The sequence below is a fragment of the Taudactylus pleione genome, unplaced genomic scaffold, assembly GCF_031769625.1.
Source record: "Taudactylus pleione unplaced genomic scaffold, aTauple2 ptg000061l, whole genome shotgun sequence".
In the NCBI taxonomy this organism is placed as follows: Eukaryota; Metazoa; Chordata; class Amphibia; order Anura; family Myobatrachidae; genus Taudactylus; species Taudactylus pleione.
Window position 1 is genome coordinate 18,842,491 of NW_028284463.1, and position 19,213 is coordinate 18,861,703.

The 19,213-nt window shown below is 46.0% G+C and overlaps 1 protein-coding gene across 4 annotated transcripts in view; it reads left to right on the forward strand.

The window, feature by feature from the left end:
• The window catches only part of SSTR5 (somatostatin receptor 5), a 112,838-nt gene that overhangs the window by 30,469 nt on the left and 63,156 nt on the right, over positions 1 to 19,213 (forward strand). The window contains exon 2 of one of the 4 annotated variants that reach the window (XM_088464946.1): positions 15,236 to 15,703. The exons of 2 other annotated variants lie outside the window; for them this stretch is intronic. The gene's annotated coding sequence lies outside the window, so the exon portion shown is untranslated. Of the gene's footprint in view, positions 1 to 15,065; positions 15,704 to 19,213 lie in introns of those variants that run through there. One more of the 4 variants, XM_088464947.1, reaches the window with a different exon arrangement.

The window sequence follows — 19,213 nt, forward strand, 5'->3', positions numbered from 1 at the left end:
ATTTGAACCCCTGAAATCAGTAGACCTGAAGTGGTTGACAGTGAAGACAGTTTTTATTCTAGCTATCGCTTTGGCCCGCAGGGTCTCTGATTTATCAGCCTTATCTTTTCGCTCTCTTTTTTTAATATTTCATCAGGATAGACCTATTCTTCATACCAAGTCCGGCTACCTTCGTAAGGTGGTAACTTGGTTTCCTATGAATGAAGAAATTGTGGTTCCGGCTTTGCAAGCTTCTGGCCTTTCAGCGGGTGAAGCATCATTGGATGTTGTGCGGGCTCTACATTTCTATGTAGACTGCACTAGCTCCATTAGAAAGACAGATTCTTTATTTCTGTTGTATGGCTGTCATAAGCGAGGCTGGCAATATAATAAACAGACTTTGGCCAGATGGTTGCGTATGACAATTTCTCACACTTACACACAAGCTAATCTTGTTGTTCCGGACATTTTTGCAGCACATTCTACGAGATTTGTGGGACCATCGTGGGCGGTGCGATGGGGTGCCTCTGCTGAACAGATATGCAAGGCAGCCACATGGTCTTCCGTCCACACCTTTGTCAAATTTTATGCGTTTGGCACATTTGCCTCTCAGGATGCTTCCTTTAGGCGTACGATTCTCCTTTCTACAGAGACACAGGAGCGTCCCCACCCCTAGGAGGAACTGCTTTGGGACATCCCAAGGTAATTTCTGTGGATCCTATGGAACCCGAAGAAGAAAATAAGAGTTATGGTACAACATACCTTTTGTTACCTCTTTTTCTTCGAGGTCCATAGGGTCCAGAGCACCCACCTTAACGCACCTGTTGTTGTTGGGAAATTATTTTCTGTTGTATTTCTATGATTCCCTCTTCTTATAGAGAGTGTGTCTGGAATGCAAGGGTACTTCCTTCCTTTTCAATTTTTCTTTCCTGCTCCTGCTTGGGCTTGATAACAAACTGACTTCCTGTAGCCAGGGGCGGGGTATGTATGGTGGAGGACCCAGTGCATCCTGGGAGCTAAAGCTTGTTGACTGGTGCCTGGATAACTCCAGCTACATCCCAAGGTAATTTCTGTGGACCCTACGGACCTCAAAGAAAAAGAGTTAACAAAGGTATGTTATATCATAACTCTTATTTTTTCCCCCTGTATTTCCAGAACCAGGGCCAGATCAGAGCCCAGTGCTGGTTGCGCTGAATACGGCAGACAACTACGTCATTTGTCCCCCATATTTTGGCAACCAGGACTGGTTCTGAAAAGCCTGGTGCTGCTCGTGCTTCATACGGTGGACCCCTACATCGTTTATCCCCTGTATTTAGCACAACCAGTACTGGCTTTCCAAAGCCTAGTGCTGGTTGTTGTTTATTTGGGGGGGGGGGGCCATGCCATTTTTTTTTTACATAAGTTTTATTTATTTTTTTAAAACACAGAAACACAGACGGGTCTCACTGATCCCGTCCCTGCTTCTGTGTTTATTTACTTATACACAGAATCAGGTATCACGGATCTTTCAGATCCGAGCCTGCATCTGCCTGCTGCTACCTTCCCCATGTCCTGCCACCTGCACCACAGCTCACACCACCACCGCTACCATCCCTGGGTCCTGGCCACAGCTAACACCCACTACCCCCCCTCTCCCGGGTTCCGGCCGCAGCTTACGGCTGCTTCCTTCCCCCAAGCCCACCGCCACTACCACCCACACTGACCTGCCATCTTGGTGCACCCAAGTAAAGCCACAGTGAGTACAATTGCTGGAGGCTCCTACTGAGGCTGCGCAACAAGTTGAAACTTCCTATCGCTATAATGGCGGATTCGTGAGGTAATAGTTTAAAAACTGTAACTTTCTCAATTATCTAAACCCCAAAAGCACCTACCCTGGAACATTGCTACCTAATAAAACAAACCACAAGTCTAAATTCGCCTTCCCAAAAATCTCCCATACAGAACAGTAGAAAAGTGGTCCGAATTGACAGTGTGAGAAAAAACTGATGGTTGGAAATTTAGATTACTCCCAAATCCTTATTTTTTTATGTTTTTGCCCTGAAATTTGGCATGCAGCACGCAGCACCGAGCAACAGTGCTACCCACCCCTGCCAAATTTCAGCATGGTACCTCCAATAGCTTTTGAGGTGTATCCCCTTAAACTCCATGCCCCTCCCTTGGGAGTTCTCTATGGGAAAATTGCATTTTTTTAGATTCAGCCTTAATATAAGGGCATAACTGTGCCCTTATATTGTATATAGCTTAAGGTCACTGACTTGTTATCACAAAAATATGAAGGAAATACAACATATTAGATAGAGATGATAATACAGATATATATAGCTTAAGGTCACTGACTTCTTTACACAAAAATATGTAGCAAATACAACATAACAGATAGAGATGATAATATAAATATATATAGCGTAAGGTCACTGACTTGTTTTTCCAAAAATATGAAGGAAATATAACAGAATATACTACTATACTTAAAAGACAAAAAGTTGTGCTAACAACTGGGAAAGATAAATACATTTGTACATACAGTCAGGGTTGCCATCAGAAATTGTGGGGAGATTATTAAAGGTGCATCACTTTAGTTTTGTCATGTATGCTGTGCCAATTGCCTGATATTAGCTGCAATATGACAGTGTTTACTGGGGAAGGTGAGCAGCTAGCCAGCCCAACAAGTGCTTCCGCATGAGGACGACCAAGTTTCCTCCTGTCTAAAGCCGCATACACACTAGACGATGTGTGTCTGCAGCGATATCGTCTGCAGCAGGAGTTATTATTTTCCAATTAGCATCAAAGCAGGCGGCCCAGCTGCCACGGCCGGACAATGACCACGTACTTCGTCAGCTGTGCTGATCTTCCGATTGCAACTATCTGGCATCCCGTTCAGAAAAGAATGTATTAATATAAACATATAAATGCCCCAAAATATAGGTCTGTAATTCTATTGTGTTTATCTATCATATCCAACAGTGTACAGCTCAGTAGGTCCCTGCAAGGAGCTAAAGCAAATCTGTAAGCCCTGTAAAATGTCTTGGCTCTCTATCGCCACCTGCTGGTAACAAGTGGTGCAATTGTCATGATTTTTCCTTTTATCTCAAATGTATCCCTTGTTGTACTACAGAGTATACATAAATGCACAGTAGTTAAAGCTTCTTAGCAAATGTTATTTTTGCTTAGGAACCTTCAGTGTAGAGCTAGATACTTACCATAAACTAATGAGCCTCAATGAGGATGAAACAGTCTGTCTGGAAATGGGAATTTAGTGTAAACTCCATCATGTTCTGTAAAACCCAATGGCAAAGCACTTCCTCAATGGTCGGCCATGTAAAAAGTGCTTTCAGTAGTGAGTCTTTCTACAATTAATTGTTTGTTTGCACATCATATAGATTATTGGCAGATGTGTTCGCTATAAAAAGTTAATAGTGCTATAATAACGACATATACATGGACAGATGGAAAGCACTGAGCTGAGCAGATGACACATCTTTAAAAGATAATGCAGTTATTCAACCTATACTTAAATAAATCAAAATGCTTTTATTCAAGAATTCTGTCCCATTAAGGCTTCTTAGACATGATCTGAAATTTCACAAAACCTATTGAATTTCTGCCACTCAAACTTCAAAAAGCAATGAAATTACGATCATTGAGGCTGGCGCCTTAATGGACGTGTTCCTTGCGTAATACAGATATGGTATGCCATGACACCATGTGGTTAACTGCAGATTCAGCACTCTCACAGAGTGAGATTGCTGTCACTCACAAAATGGTGGAGCTGCTAATTGAAATAATTGTGTGTTCACTGGCGCTGGGCATGCATCTGAGAAAATAAGACACAGATGCATGGATGAATCAGTGAGATCCATCTATGCATCTGTGTTAAAATTTGAATTTGTGTAAAATAAAAATGAAAAAAGGGAAGTGCCCCTCCCCCAAACGCAACCAGCCCCGGGCTTTTCACCGCATGTCCTGGTTGTGAAAATACAGAGGACAAACAATGTAGGCGTCCCCTGTATTAAGCACAACTAGCACCAGGCAAATCAGAACCAGTCATGGTTGCCAAAATATGGGTAACAGATGACGTAGGGGTTCCCCATATTTAGTGCAATCAGCATTTAGCTATGAGCCGGTCCTGGTTCTGGAAATACAGGGTAAAAAATGAGTAGGGTTCCCCTGTTTTTTCCAGGACCAGCACCGGACTTTTTCTAGCGGGGGGCTGATGCCACAGCCAGGGGAGCCCTATCACCGGGCCCCCCAGCCAAAGCATCAACCCTGACCGCTAGTCAGCCCATGCCAGGGATCTGGGGACCCCCCTAATAAAGGAGTCTCCAATGCACCCCTGGCCTAAGATGATAGCCCAGGGCTATTGACACATTTTAAAAGATCCACACGTGGTGCTAATCATTTAATTTGTGATACTAGCATACCTCCCAACTGTCCCGCATTTAGTGGGACAGCCCCGTTTTTCTGGGACTGTCCCGCCCGCGGGCTGCAGTGTCCCGCAGTGGGGGGGAAGTTGGGGGAAGAATACACGCAACTCTGCTATGCAGAGCAGCGTGTATGCAGAGGCAGAATAGACTCTGTGCGCATGCGCACAGCATCTATTGAGATGCTGGGCACGCCCCATTAGTGATGTAAATGGGGGTGTGTCATCTGACCACGCCTCCTTTATGATTAGGCCATGCCCCCTTTTCAGGCGCACGCGCCTTCCCAACTCCCTCCCAGCAAAGTCCTGACTCCCTCCCAACATATGTTGGGAGGTATGTACTAGCGCTGCATGTTCTTCTCAGTAACATTCTATTATATTACTATTTCTATTGTGGTCATGGTGTGTGCTGTGGAGGGGGGTTTCCAGGCAGACGGAGACCCCCCCTGCGTTTGCCTATGAACAGTGCATGTTTTCCGGGTCTCTTCACAGAATTACAAGTGAAATAATTAGCTCTTCGGGTGGATCTTTTCAAATGTGTTAGTGAGTAATGAATACACCTGTGCACTAGTTAGGTGGTCTAGAAAACGTGAACTGTTAGTATCTCTCGAGGTTGGCTAACCCTGGTCTATACAAAGACAACAAATTTTCACATAAAAAAGTTAAACATAAAATAATACACACTTATACCCCTTTTACACCAGAGCAAAGACCTGGGTTTTTGCTGGGTCTACCCGGGTTGCAGCTCAGTGTAAAAGGGTCCCTGGAAAATAACCCGGGTCAAGTGATCCAGCAATCCAACCCAGGTAGCTACTAGGCTCTGACCCAGGATGGACCTGGGTAATGGTGCAGTGTAAACGGCATAACCCAGGTTATCCAACCTGGGTCATGCCTAAAATGAGCTGATTGGTGGTTGTGGAGCAATCACCTCCCACTTTTTATGACCTCACAAGTTTAGCAGAGCAGACCTGGGTTCAGTGTGAACAGGGCTGACCTGGGAGTAACCCAGATCGAAGGTGCAGTGTAAATAGGGTCTGACCTGCATTGGAACCATGTCCAAAAAGCCAGGTTGGAACTGGGTTTTTGGTGGAAAAGAGGTATAAAATTAATTTGCTCGCCAGCCATGTGGTCCGGATGCCTGCAGTTGATGTCATCTGCAGGTGCATGGAATAGCCAATGAGAGTCTTCTTAAAACCGGGTCTAAAAAACAGGGTTGGATGCCATCACTCTAGAGCAGGGGTTCCCAACCACGGACCTCAAGGCACACTAACAGGTCAGGTTTTAAGGCTAACCATAGCTGGGCACAGGTGACTTAATTAGTACCTCAGTTATTTTGATTTAACCATCTGTGCTTAAGCATGGATATCACTAAAACCAGGACTGTTAGTGTGCCTTGAGGACCATGGTTGGGAATCACTGCTCTAGAGCCTACCCGGGTTGCACCTGGAAAAAACCCTGGTACAGAGCAGGGTCATGGACGTAGGACTTAGACCTGGGTCGGTTCTGTTCACACAAGGCAAAAACCTGGGTTGATGCACGTACAAAACCTGGGTTTTTGCTATATATCTGAAAGGGGTATAAGTGGACGCGGGCCCAAAGTACCTCTCCCCACAACCCCTTACCGGCCGCACGCATTGTGCCACACCTGTCTCTTGCATTGAAGATGTCAATACATTTTGTTTTTGTTATTTCTCAGCTTTAACTTGACAGATGGAGATGAAACAAAGGCCCTGATTCAGACCCACTCGCGAGCGGCTGTCTGCTCGCAAGTGGGTCGATGGTCTGCACTGCGCATGCGCACGACGCGACGAGCGAAGGACTTTCCTTCGCTCGTAGTGTCTGATCAAAGGGGGCGTGCTGTCGATGTTGATTGACAGCACGCCCCCTTTGGTGGGCGTGCCAGGGGCGTGCCTGCCAGACGGAGGCGTTCCCAAGGGAAGACGGCCCCACTGACATCACTAGTGATGTCAGTGGGAGTGTTTTTGGCTCTGATAGAGCCAAAATCACTCCTGGCCTTGCGGTTGAGAAACTCAACCGCAGGCTTCTGCTCGCAGTGGCGATGGTCGTGATGGTCAAGACCATCGCGACCATCATCCTGCACGCTCGTATATGCTGTGGGTGGTGACCCACAGCTATTCGAGCGTCCAGGAGGACGCTCCATATTTATGGAGGTGGGCCCTGATTCAGAGCGAGCGCTCTGGTCAGAGCGTCCGGCTCTGAATCAGGGCCAAAGTGCAAGTTATTTCTAGGAGTTTCCACTACACAATGATGCAGTTTTCATGGAAATTGGTTCAGTAGTTTTTGCACCAACTTGGAACACAAAGACACAACGTTCTTATTATATTATTAGTATAGATATATCATTAACATTATCCCGGTGTGCTTGAATAAAAGATATAACTAGGGGTGAGCGGGTTCGGATTTCTGAAATCCGAACCCCCCCGAGCCCCCCCGATCCGAGTCCGATCCGAGTCAGGCTCGACTTTTCCCGCCTGACTCGGATTCTGAAATCGAGGCAAAACGTCATCTTCCCGCCTTCCGAGTCTCGCGGGTTTTGGATCCTATATAAGGTACCCACGTCGGCGCCATTTTCTCACTCGGCTGTGGACAGTGAAGAGGGAGGGTGGGAGTTAGGGCTGTGTAGTGTAGTGTAGTGCTGCTGTTGTCCACTACTTCAAAGTCCATAGGGGCTGGCTGTGTTGTGCTGTGCTGCTGTTGTTAATAGGGGCTGTGTCCACTACTTCAAAGTCCATAGGGGCTGGCTGGACTGTGTTGTGCAGTCAGTTCTCCATAGGGGCTGTGTCCACTCCAAAGTCCTGTGCAGTGTCCCAGTCCTAAAGAGGTGCTGTAGTGTTGTCCAGGGGGTGCTCTGTCCATCAGGGGTGCTCCCCCCAAGTGCTAAAAAAATAATATATTTTCTGTGTTTGTGAATTGTGTGCGCAGTAGCCGCACGTGCATCAACAAAGTAGTGCCAAGCGTGCGCCTGTGTCATAAGTAAAGGGCCGGCTGGCTTGACCGTTAAAGGGTGCTGTAACCCCCGAAAGAACACTCCAGTCCAAACCAAAAAAAAATTATTTTCTGTGTTTGTGAATTCTGTGCGCAGTAGCCGCACGTGCATCAACAAAGTAGTGCCAAGCGTGCGCCTGTGTCATAAGTAAAGGGCCGGCTGGCTTGACCGTTAAGGGTGCTGTAACCCCCGAAAGTACACTCCAGTCCAAACCAAAAAAAAAATAATTTTCTGTGTTTGTGAATTGTGTGCGCAGTAGCCGCACGTGCATCAACAAAGTAGTGCCAAGCGTGCGCCTGTGTCATAAGTAAAGGGCCGGCTGGCTTGACCGTTAAGGGTGCTGTAACCCCCGAAAGTACACTCCAGTCCAAACCAAAAAAAAATTATTTTCTGTGTTTGTGAATTGTGTGCGCAGTAGCCGCACGTGCATCAACAAAGTAGTGCCAAGCGTGCGCCTGTGTCATAAGTAAAGGGCCGGCTGGCTTGACCGTTAAGGGTGCTGTAACCCCCGAAAGTACACTCCAGTCCAAACCAAAAAAAAAATAATTTTCTGTGTTTGTGAATTGTGTGCGCAGTAGCCGCACGTGCATCAACAAAGTAGTGCCAAGCGTGCGCCTGTGTCATAAGTAAAGGGCCGGCTGGCTTGACCGTTAAAGGGTGCTGTAACCCCCAGAGTACACTCCAGTCCAAACCAAAAAAAAAATTATTTTCTGTGTTTGTGAATTGTGTGCGCAGTAGCCGCACGTGCATCAACAAAGTAGTGCCAAGCGTGCGCCTGTGTCATAAGTAAAGGGCCGGCTGGCTTGACCGTTAAAGGGTGCTGTAACCCCCGAAAGTACACTCCAGTCCAAACCAAAAAAAAAATTATTTTCTGTGTTTGTGAATTGTGTGCGCAGTAGCCGCACGTGCATCAACAAAGTAGTGCCAAGCGTGCGCCTGTGTCATAAGTAAAGGGCCGGCTGGCTTGACCGTTAAAGGGTTCTGTAACCCCCAAAGTACACTCCAAACCAAAAAAATATATATTTTCTGTGTTTGTGACTTGTGTGCACTGTGGCTGCACGTGCATCAACAAAGGAGCAGCGCCAAGCGTGCGCCTGTGTCCCATAAGTAAAGAGCCGGCTGGCTCATTTCTTAAAGGGTGGTGTAACCCACAAAGTGCACTACTCTCCAGCAAAAATAAAAAAATATTTTCTGTGTTTGTGTGCGCTTTAGCCGCACGTATATATATCAATATAACATAAATGGAGGACCAAACTTTCTCTGATAAAAATAAAATAGGGAAAGATCAAGAACCACTTCCTACTAGTGCTGTTGCTGCTGCTGGGAGTTGTTCATCATCCCAGAGAGGAAGTAGGAACATCACTACTTTTACTAAACAATTGACCCTCCAACAGTCCCTAGCGATGAGGATGAAGTACGACAGCAGTCATCCTGAAGCAAAACGTATAACTGAGGCCTTGACTGCTATGTTGGTGTTAGACGTGCGTCTGGTATCCGACATTAGTGCAGTGGGATTTAGACAATTGATGGAGGTAGTGTGTCCTCGGTTCCAAATCCCGTCTAGATTCCACCTGCATCCTCAAAGCAGCAGCGACAAGCGTGCGTCTGTCTGTTAAAGGGTGGTGACACCCTCAAAGTGTGCTACACAAACAATTAAAATATTGTTCTTTTTTTTTCTGTCTTTGTGAAATGTGTGGGCTGTAGCCGCACCTGCATCCTTAAAGCAGCAGCGACAAGCGTGCGTCTGTCTGTTAAAGGGTGGTGACACCCTCAAAGTGTGCTACACAAACAATTAAAATATTGTTCTTTTTTTTTCTGTCTTTGTGAATTGTGTGGGTTGTAGCCGCACTTGCATCCTCAAAGCAGCAGCGACAAGCGTGCGTCTGAGAGTTACAACACCCTTTAACAGACAGACGCACGCTTGTCGCTGCTGCTTTGAGGATGCAAGTGTGGCTACATCGCACACAAGTCACAAACACATTAAAAAAAAATTTTTGATTTTTTGGAGCACTTTGAGAGTTACAACACCCTTTAACAGACAAAGTGCTCCAAAAAATCAAAAAATTTTTTTTAATGTGTTTGTGACTTGTGTGCGATGTAGCCACACTTGCATCCTCAAAGCAGCAGCAACAAGCGTGCGTCTGTCTGTTAAAGGGTGGTGACACCCTCAAAGTGTGCTACACAAACAATAAAAATATTCTTCTTCTTTTTTCTGTCTTTGTGAATTGTGTGGGCTGTAGCCGCACCTGCATCCTTAAAGCAGCAGCGACAAGCGTGCGTCTGTCTGTTAAAGGGTGGTGACACCCTCAAAGTGTGCTACACAAAGAATAAAAATATTCTTCTTCTTTTTTCTGTCTTTGTGAATTGTGTGGGCTGTAGCCGCACTTGCATCCTCAAAGCAGCAGCGACAAGCGTGCGTCTGTCTGTTAGAGGGTGGTGTAACCCTCAAAGTGTGCTCCACAAACAATAAAAATATTCTTTTTTTTTTTCTGTCTTTGTGAATTGTGTGGGCTGTAGCCGCACTTGAATCCTCAAAGCAGCAGCGACAAGTGTGCGTCTGTCTGTTAAAGGATTACATCGGTGACAGCATCCAAGTAGGCATGTCAGACAGTCCGTACCTGTACTGGCAGGAAAAATAAGCAATTTGGAGGTCCCTGTACAAACTGGCTCTATTTTACCTGAGTTGCCCCCCCTCCAGTGTGTACTCCGAAAGAGTGTTTAGTGCAGCCGGGAACCTTGTTAGCGAAAGGCGTAGGAGGTTGCTTCCACAAAATGTGGAGAAGATGATGTTCATAAAATGAATGATCAACTCTTCCAGGGAGACCAGCCTCCAGAACGTACAGAGGGACCTGTGGTTCCAGCAGGGACGAATTAATACTCTGTGAGGATGAGGATGTACATAACACTGAAGAGGGTGAGGAATCTGTGGATGAGGAGGATGAGGACGACTTCTTGCCTCCGTAGATCCAGTTTGTGCAGGGACAGATTAATTGCCAGCTTGTTTTGTGGGGGCCCAAACGAACCAATCATTTCAGCCACAGTTGTGTGGCAGACCCTGGCGCTGAAATGATTGGTTTGTTAAAGTGTGCATGTCCTGTTTATACAACATAAGGGTGGGTGGGAGGGCCCAAGGACAATTCCATCTTGCACCTCTTTTTTTTCTTTGCATTATGTACAGTTTGGGGCCTAGTTTTTCAATGCCATCCTGTCTGCCACTGCAGTTTCACGCCTAGATGGGTCACGTGTTTGTGCCGCCCACTCGTGTCGCTTAGCATAGTCATCCAGCTACCTCGGTGCAACCTTTTGGACATAAAAACACTATTGTGAGGTGTGAGGTATTCAGAATAGACTGGAAATGAGTGGAAATTAAGGTTATTGAGGTTAATAATAGCATAGGAGCAGAAAAACCTACAAATTCTGTGATTTTAGCTGTTTTTATGCTTTTTTTCAAAAAAATACAGATCCAAAACACAAAACCCAGAACCCAAAACACGGAAGGGTGGTTTTGGCAAAACCAATCCAGATCCAAAACACGAAGAAAGATCCAGATCCAAAACCAAAACACAAAACACGAAAAGTGGCCGGTGCACACCCCTAGATATAACAAGATATAGGGGCTGGAGATCTGCAGCAGAGGTGAGCTTAAAGCACAGGGACTATACTTAACCCCGTGTATTTCAGTCCATGCATTCAGGAATACACTGAAATAAGAACCTTTGGATAAAATGAAATTCATTTGTGATTTTTAGTTATTTGAAGTTTTTGATGTGCTGTAATTATTAATAAGTAGCCTAAAGATATCACTATCCAAACATTTAGGGAATACTTATATATCACACAATGGGACTGACGTTACCACCAGAAGAGTTTGATGATGAAATGTAATACCTCTCTAATGTACTATATTTATCATGTTAATTATCAGGATCCGAACGGACCCCAATAATTAACACTCTTACTCGCCGCGAGCGCCGGAGCAATTCATCGTTGCTCCGGCGCAGAGACAGTTGATCCAAAAATCAGATGTCTCCACGAGTTTTTTCACTGTTCCTTTCGGAGCAGTGAAACCAGCGTGAGCTGCGTGACCTATGGGACACGTATGCACACAAGTGCCCCGGATTCTGGTGAAAGGATCTAGACAGGGGCGAAGGAATCTGAAAGGATCCCTCTTCGCATCCCAGGACTTCTTCCCATAGGGTAGGAGCGGGTTGCGGTAGCACTCGCCATCTGAAGATGTTTCAGTAAACTTTTAGTCCTACAATGTGGCACAAGCGAGCAACCAGCGGCTCGCCAGCAAAACATGGGCTAGCCAACTTGAGATATAGGAAATTGATCGTGTTCCCCAGTCATTAAGAGGTGGGAACAGGGCTTAAATAGTTTGTGGGTAATCTGCACTTTGTGTGGATTTTTGTCAACACAGATTGGTGTTGTAACAATACAATTTGGCTATCTGGTCTATGTAATGGTGCCCTGCTTCTATTAGCATCTGATTGTCTAGTAACAGTATGCTCAAGCAGTCATTAGTTGCAGCCAGCTTGTTAAGTGAATCATTTACCTACGCCAGGAGCCCGACGCCCGGCATACCAATTGAAGGTAAGCCGGGTACCAGGCGCAGACAGCCGGGGGGGGGGGGGTTAGGGGCTCCCGGGGGGGGATTTAGGGTAAGGCAACCCCCCCTGGGAAGGTTAGGGTTAGGCTAAGAAAAGGGGGTATTAGGGTTAGGTACCCCCGGGGGGGGAGGGTTAGGCACCCCCATGGGAGACTTAGGTTTAGGCAGCGGGGAAGGGGGGGGTTAGGTTTAGGCACTACCAGGGTGGATTAGGGTTAGGCACTTGGGGGGAAGGTTAGGGTTAGGCACCCCTAAGGGAGGGTTAGGGGGGCGGGTTAGTAATAGGTGAAATACTTACCTGTCGGGATCTTCGCTGCTGGTCTTCCAGCGTCGGGACATGCATCCGGCGGTATTTCATACCGATCCCTACAGATCGTTTTCAGTGATTTGCAGATCATTTTCATCAAACACAGGGCCTGATTCAGAGCCGGACGCTCTGACCAGAGCGCTCGCTCTGAATCAGGGCCCTCCTACCTAAAAATGGAGCGGCCTCCTGGCCGCTTGCATAGCCGTGGGTGACCACCCACAGCTTATGCGAGCGGCCAAAAAGATGGTCGCGATGGTCAAGACCATCGCGACCATCGGGCTTGTGACGAGACCCTGCGGTAGGGTCTCGCTGGCGCAAGCCCAGGAGTGCTTTTGGCTCTATCAGAGCCAAAATCACTCCCACTGACATCACTAGTGATGTCAGTGGGGCCGGCAGTCTGGGCAGCAACGCCCCCGGCACGCCCACCAAAGGGGGCGTGCTGTCAGTCACCATCGACAGCACGCCCCCTTTGGTGTGAGACCCATAGCGACAGCTTGGCTGTCGCTATGCGGGTCTCGCGCATGCGCACGACGGAGCTCCCTCCGTCGTGGGCATGCGCATTAGGGCACCATCGACCCGCTTGTGAGCGCTCAGCGCTCGCGAGCGGGTCTGAATTAGGCCCACAGTTCTGCCAATCTTGAAAGGCCCATCATTTTACTAGTAAAGGTCTGCAAATCTGCTGATCATGTCCATACACTAGCAATCTACAGCCCCAATCCATCTGCGACATCCAACATGTTGGACAATCTGATTTAACAATTCCAATCACTTTTTGATTGCAATCTGAGATCTATGAGGCCCATACATTGCGGATATTTGACACAATCGACTGCAAATTCCCTCAATCAATTGCTGATGTATGGGGGCCTTTAGTTACTATTTGAATAATACTGCGTTAATACGGTTTATTAGAACAACCTTACTACTGGGGCTTCTTGATATAATACATAAATGCATAAATGACATGCTACATATGTTTTATATTTTTTCATATTTGTAGTTTTTGCCCTGTTGTTTGTTTGTTTTTGTATGGCAAGTATTTTCACAGGTGGAGGTAATTACAGAATTTGACGTTCATCTACACCACAGGTTCTCAAACTCGGTCCTCAGGACCCCAAACAGTGCATGTCATATTTTGCAGGTCTCCTGACAGAATCACAATTGAAATAATTAGCTTCACCTGTGGATCTTTAAAATGTGTCAGTGAGTAATGTGTACACCTGTGCAGCTGCTGGGTGACCTGCAAAATATGAACTGTGTGGGGTCCTGAGGACCGAGTTTGAGAACCACTGATCTACACAGATCCTATTGGTGGTGTGACCCTTCTAATGACGTTGGGTTTGACAGAACCGCACAACACCAGGATTGGACTGTGTTAATTAATTTCCACCTTGATGTTTATGCAGTTCACATGTTTTAATTGTGATATGTTAGGTTACGTATATAAGGAGTGAATTATTGTATTGTTATGTTGTGTGTTCTGACGAAGGGGATTCGTTCCCTAAAACGTTGAAAATAAATACCACATTTTTTCTTCAATTGCAAGTGTCTGAGTGTCGTCTTCTTCATGGACTGTACATTTGGGGGTTGCATGCCCCCTAAAGAAGGCACCAGAGCCACTTCTTAATTTGTAAAATGGAGTGCCGGACTACAAGCGTGTGTGTGTGTGTTAACTGATATGCTTGGGTGTGGTTCTGTCTCTTTACACATGGGAGAAGCATTATTTGTATTTAAAATCTGGGTGATAGCTGGAGCCAAATGTAGCAGAGCAATCCTCATATTTTAAAGTCAGTGTAGGGACGGACCAAAAGGGAAGAAAGTGACGTGGTTGGTAAACTAGACAAATTATTGCAAAACTTTGGAACTAAAGGTGCCCATCCACTAGCAGACATGAAAAGGACTGCACAATTATGACACTGTAATCGTGCAGTCGTTTGTCAGTCTGTGATGAGCCTGCACTGAACGAGCAGTCGTTCAGTGCAGGCTCATCAATCATCTGCAAACATGCTCAACCTGACATTATCGTCAGTTTGTCCAGCCTGTTTGCACGATGATAGATGTCTGAACGACCAGCGGGCACGCACATTGCTGGTCGTTTTAGACATTTTTGCAAACGATTTGGAAACTATTTCTGAATGATTGAATGATCGTTATCGTTCAATCACTCAACTTAATCGTCTAGTAGATGGGCACCTTAACTTCCCTGAATTTATATGAATTACAGTCTGGAGTATGAGAAGGTGAGTGCCGAGTTTGTATGATATGTTTACATATACTTACTGAGTGCTCGCATAGAACGCCTATATACTATTACTGAGTGTATATGTCTGTACGCTGAAAGCAACATTTAAATTGATACAAAGCCGGGGCTGGTCACAAGCCGTGTGCGTACAGGTCCATTCGCTTACATTATTAATTACATTACATTATTAATTCGTCTGTCTGCATCAATTTGCGTTCAAAAGGCTTAAAGAGCACAAGTTAAATACTTAGAATCTGTGGCTGTGTGATCGAGCCCTAAGGGTCCCTTCTGGGCAGTAATACATGATGGCATGCCACCCCCCTCCCACTCCTCTCGTACAGTGGCTGGATAAGCAAGGGCTTATCATTTCCAATGGAAACCCACAACACACCTTCCTCCCGGCACAGCGGCTGAATCAATCACACACTTGATTTGGCAGAGCAATGTGTAATAAGTCCAGAGCAGAGCTAGACGGTGCTGTGCGTGTGCTGTGTGTGCTCTGCTCTCCGCACAGTCTGGTCCTGCACAGAGGCAAAGGCATTTCATCTACAGGGGAGCTACAGTGCAGAGCAGAAAGAGACTGATATATATGTATATATATATATATATGTGTGTGTGTGTGTATATATATTAGCTAGAGATACTTAGTTCCTCACTTGCTGCGTTTCCAGGCATCACCGTTCAGCACGCCAGCAAAGGATAAAGGTTGCACCTGTTGTGCAGGAGGACTCACAAAGTCCCTTCACTGCTAAGGATCCCACTTAGTGTTTCATCCACATGAATGAACAAAGGAGCCAGCCTCTTGCTCTGTTGCACTGGTCACAGAAAGAGTGAGCGCTATGTGCCTGTAACTGGGAAAGGCTACGCAATCACCGTAACCTCACAGCATGGGATTTCATAATAGACCCACTGCCAAGACCTGATCAAGTGACGATGCTCCTGGAATAGAGCCGCTGACCCGGGACTGACAGGTGGATGGTAATACCACAACTGGACGACACGGGAAGAGATCTGTGCCAGAAATGCTGGGAGGGGGGGCGACATCTGTGGGGCTGGGGATCTCCTCAGTGTGATCAGAGAGATAATTGCGGACATGGAGAACTTGCTAAGAGGATCAGTGATGAGAGGGACTAATTCAGGTAAGCCAAGCTTTTCTATGGTAGTCTCTAATCAGGCTCAAATCCAATTATTATTATTAGTATTATTATTATTATTTTATAATTACTTAGAACTTTTAATGGACAGGAGCAGTATTGGTGGAAATATGTTTGTGTCATGCAGTTAGTAGGACAGTGAGGTATAATCTCACATTGTGACTTTGAAGACGGAGGTAAGCAAGTGTACCCCTCGCGGTTGATGTAGGACCACAAGTTCCAGCATGACCTGCCAGCCCTTTCTTGTTGAGACTTTTATTCCTGCTGAACATACTGTAGCAAGACCCACCAATATAGCAAGGACTGCTGGGCACATTATCATACGTAGATTTCAACAGAATCCTTTTCTCTCCTCATCATCTCCTGAGGGTGAGTAATTCATTTTATGGTGTAGACCAACATGTGATTTTCCTCCTGCCTTGTGGCTGATATTTTACTTCTTGGCTTTAATTGGAAATAAGTATTATTCAGGAAGATGGTATTGTTACATTTAACAGTTCATGAAGATAACCCGGCAAGGGATGTAGTCAGCATCCCGGCGTACGGGAAGCCGATGGTCAAAATACCGGCGCCGGAATCCCGACAGCATCGGGATCCCGGCTACAGGATCCATACCGCCGGCATCCCGAAAGTAAGTAAAGGGTTAGGGGTTAGGGACTAGGGGGAGGGTTAGGGTTAGGCACTAAGGAGAGATGGTTAGGTTTAGGGTGCAAGGAGGGGGAGGTAAGGTTTAGGCACTAGGGGGGAGGTTAGGTATAGGCACCGGGCAGGGAGGGTTAAGGTGCCCATCCACTAGATGAGCTGAAAACGACTGCACGATTACGACATTGTAATTGTGCAGAACGTTTGTCAGTCTGTGATGAGTCTGCACTGAATGAGCAGTCGTTCAGTGCAGGCTCATCAATCATCTGCAAATATCCTGAACCTGAAGTTATCGTCAGGTTGTCCAGCCTGTTTGCCCGATGATAGATGTCTAAAGGACCAGCAGGAGCGCACATCGCTGGTCGTTATAGACATTTTTACGAACGATTTGCAAACGATTTATGAGCGATTGAACGATAACGATATCATTATCGTTCAATCGCTCACATCAATCATATAGTGGATGGGCACCTTTAGGGGTATGGGTAGAGGTTAGTGTTAGGGTACTTACTGTACCTGGTAGTGTCGTTATTCTGACTGCTGGGATGCCGATGCTTATATGGATATTGCATCTGTTTATCTGTGGTTGGTATTTGTTATATTTTGATTACTGCAGATTTCTATCTTGTATTTATTTTCATTCTAGGCTATGAAGTCTTTTCTTCTTTTAATTACAGCATGCCTGGCTCAAACAGCTTTGTATAGTGTGTTACATTTTTTTTATACTGATAAGTTACAGGTTGTGTCTGTAATACAGAATCCCTGATGTTTCAGTAACTCGCAGTGCCTGCCGTGTCTGTATACCTGCTCTGTCTGTATCTCAGAATTCCTGCTCTGTCTCTATCCAACCTTCCCCGTTGTGTCTGTATCAAAGAGCTCCGGCTATACCTGTATCCCGGAATCCCCACTTTGATTCTATCCCAGAACTCCTGCTCTGTCTCTAGCCAACATTTCTCACTCTGTGCCGTATTCAATTAGCCGCGAAATCGGCCAATTTTTGCCAAAAAAAGGTGAAAACTAAAAATTTTTGACAAAAAACAGGCATAAATAGGCAAAAAAAGTCTGGACAAGTAGGAAATTGCGTCTGTACCCCAGAAAATGGCTGAAGTACATCGGAAAATAATTTAGAAGTGTATTATTGGCCATAATAAAAGTATTTACGGAACTTAAATTGCGTCGGTTGGCGGTACTTTGCGTATACGAGAAAACGTAAAAAAATAATAGAAAGCTATGTTTTTTTCTCAGGAAATTACTGTTCCACGTAAATTTAGGGTACGTTAAAATGAGTGCAAGTATATTTTCATGTTGTAAAAGCATACTTTTAAAAACCATTAAAAAAGCGCTGCAACCACGTGGGATGTTTAAAATATTGGACGCATCCATATCGCCCCCGAAATACCAGACCCAATACATTAAACTAATTTTCAACAATTTTCTTTTTTTTCTCCAAATATTTGACGGTTGTTTTTTGCCAAATTAAGCAACTTTCAAAAATGTTTAGGGTTATTTATCATTCTGGGGGGGGGTCCAAAGGGTTCTGAAAGAAATTCCTTCATTTTTAGTCAAATATTGGGATTTTGCATTTTTTTATATCTGCTCTGAGATGGTGAAAACTTTTTTCTCCTGTTTTTTTGCCCCTCCCATTTTCGCCTGTTTTTTTATGAAAATCGTCCGATTTCATCGCTAATTGAATACAGCCCTATGTCTGCATCCCGGAATCCCTACTCTGTCTGTATCCCAGAATTTCCATTGTGTCTGTTACCTAGGGGTAGATGTGTGAAACAGTGTATAGATATAGAGTGGAGAAGTTACCCATGGCAACCTATCAGCTCCTACCTATTATTTTATAGACTGTACTTAATAAATGCTACCTCAAAGCTGATAGGTTGCCATGGGTAACTGCTCTACAGGGCACACTTCTCCACACTTTTCACTGCTTCCTAGAATCCTATCTGTGTCCGTATCCAGCTCAGAATGTGTCTGTATCCAGCTCATAGTTGCCTACCTTTGGCTGCTCCCCGGGAGATGCCTTGGTAGGAGAAGCAGGTGGGTTGTAATGGGGGCAGGGCCTGACGGGTCAAGTCATTAGGCCATACTTGCCTACACTCCAGATTTGGTCGAGAGCCTCCCGAAAATCGGGCGCCGCACCCGACCTCCCAAGAAGGCAGGCAAGCCTCCTGGCTGCCGCCGACCCCTCCCCCTCCTATCCCCCCCCCCAGTAATTACATGTAAATGTCCCGCTGCGGGGGATGCGGTGACGCAATTCACGCGTAATGGCGTCATTTTGGCCCCGTCCCCTGCTTCACAATGCCTGTAATATCGGCAGTGTGTAGCGAGGGCGGGGCCAAATGACATGATCGCGTGGCTCCGCCCCCTGCCCGCAAACAGTCGTCGTCAGGCCGGCCCCGCCCCCGTGTGTTGACACCCCCCCAGTCATGCCTATCTGGCTGCTCCCTCCCGGAAGGGGCAGCCAGATAGTCGTCAAGTATGATTAAGCCCCACCCCCTTCGCGACAAATTGTTGCGATCAGCTTAAATTTAAATAAGGGGTAGGGCTAAATTCACTGAGAATTGCGTCATTATGCCCCGCCCCCTACACAGTTGGGCAGAATGTGGACGAGGTGCCTACCCTTCCGGGGGTGCGGAGGGTTACCCAAAAACCGTGAGCCTCCCGCGAAAACCAGGAAGGTAGGCATGTATGATCCAGCAGTGTCTGCATTCCAGAATTCCTGCCTTATGGGAGATTTAGCAAATCTTGGAGAGAGATAAAGAGGAGAGAGAGAGAGAAAGTACCACCAGTAGTGTAACTAGGGTATTTGGAGCCCAGGGCAAATTTGAAAAGCGAGGCCCCCCC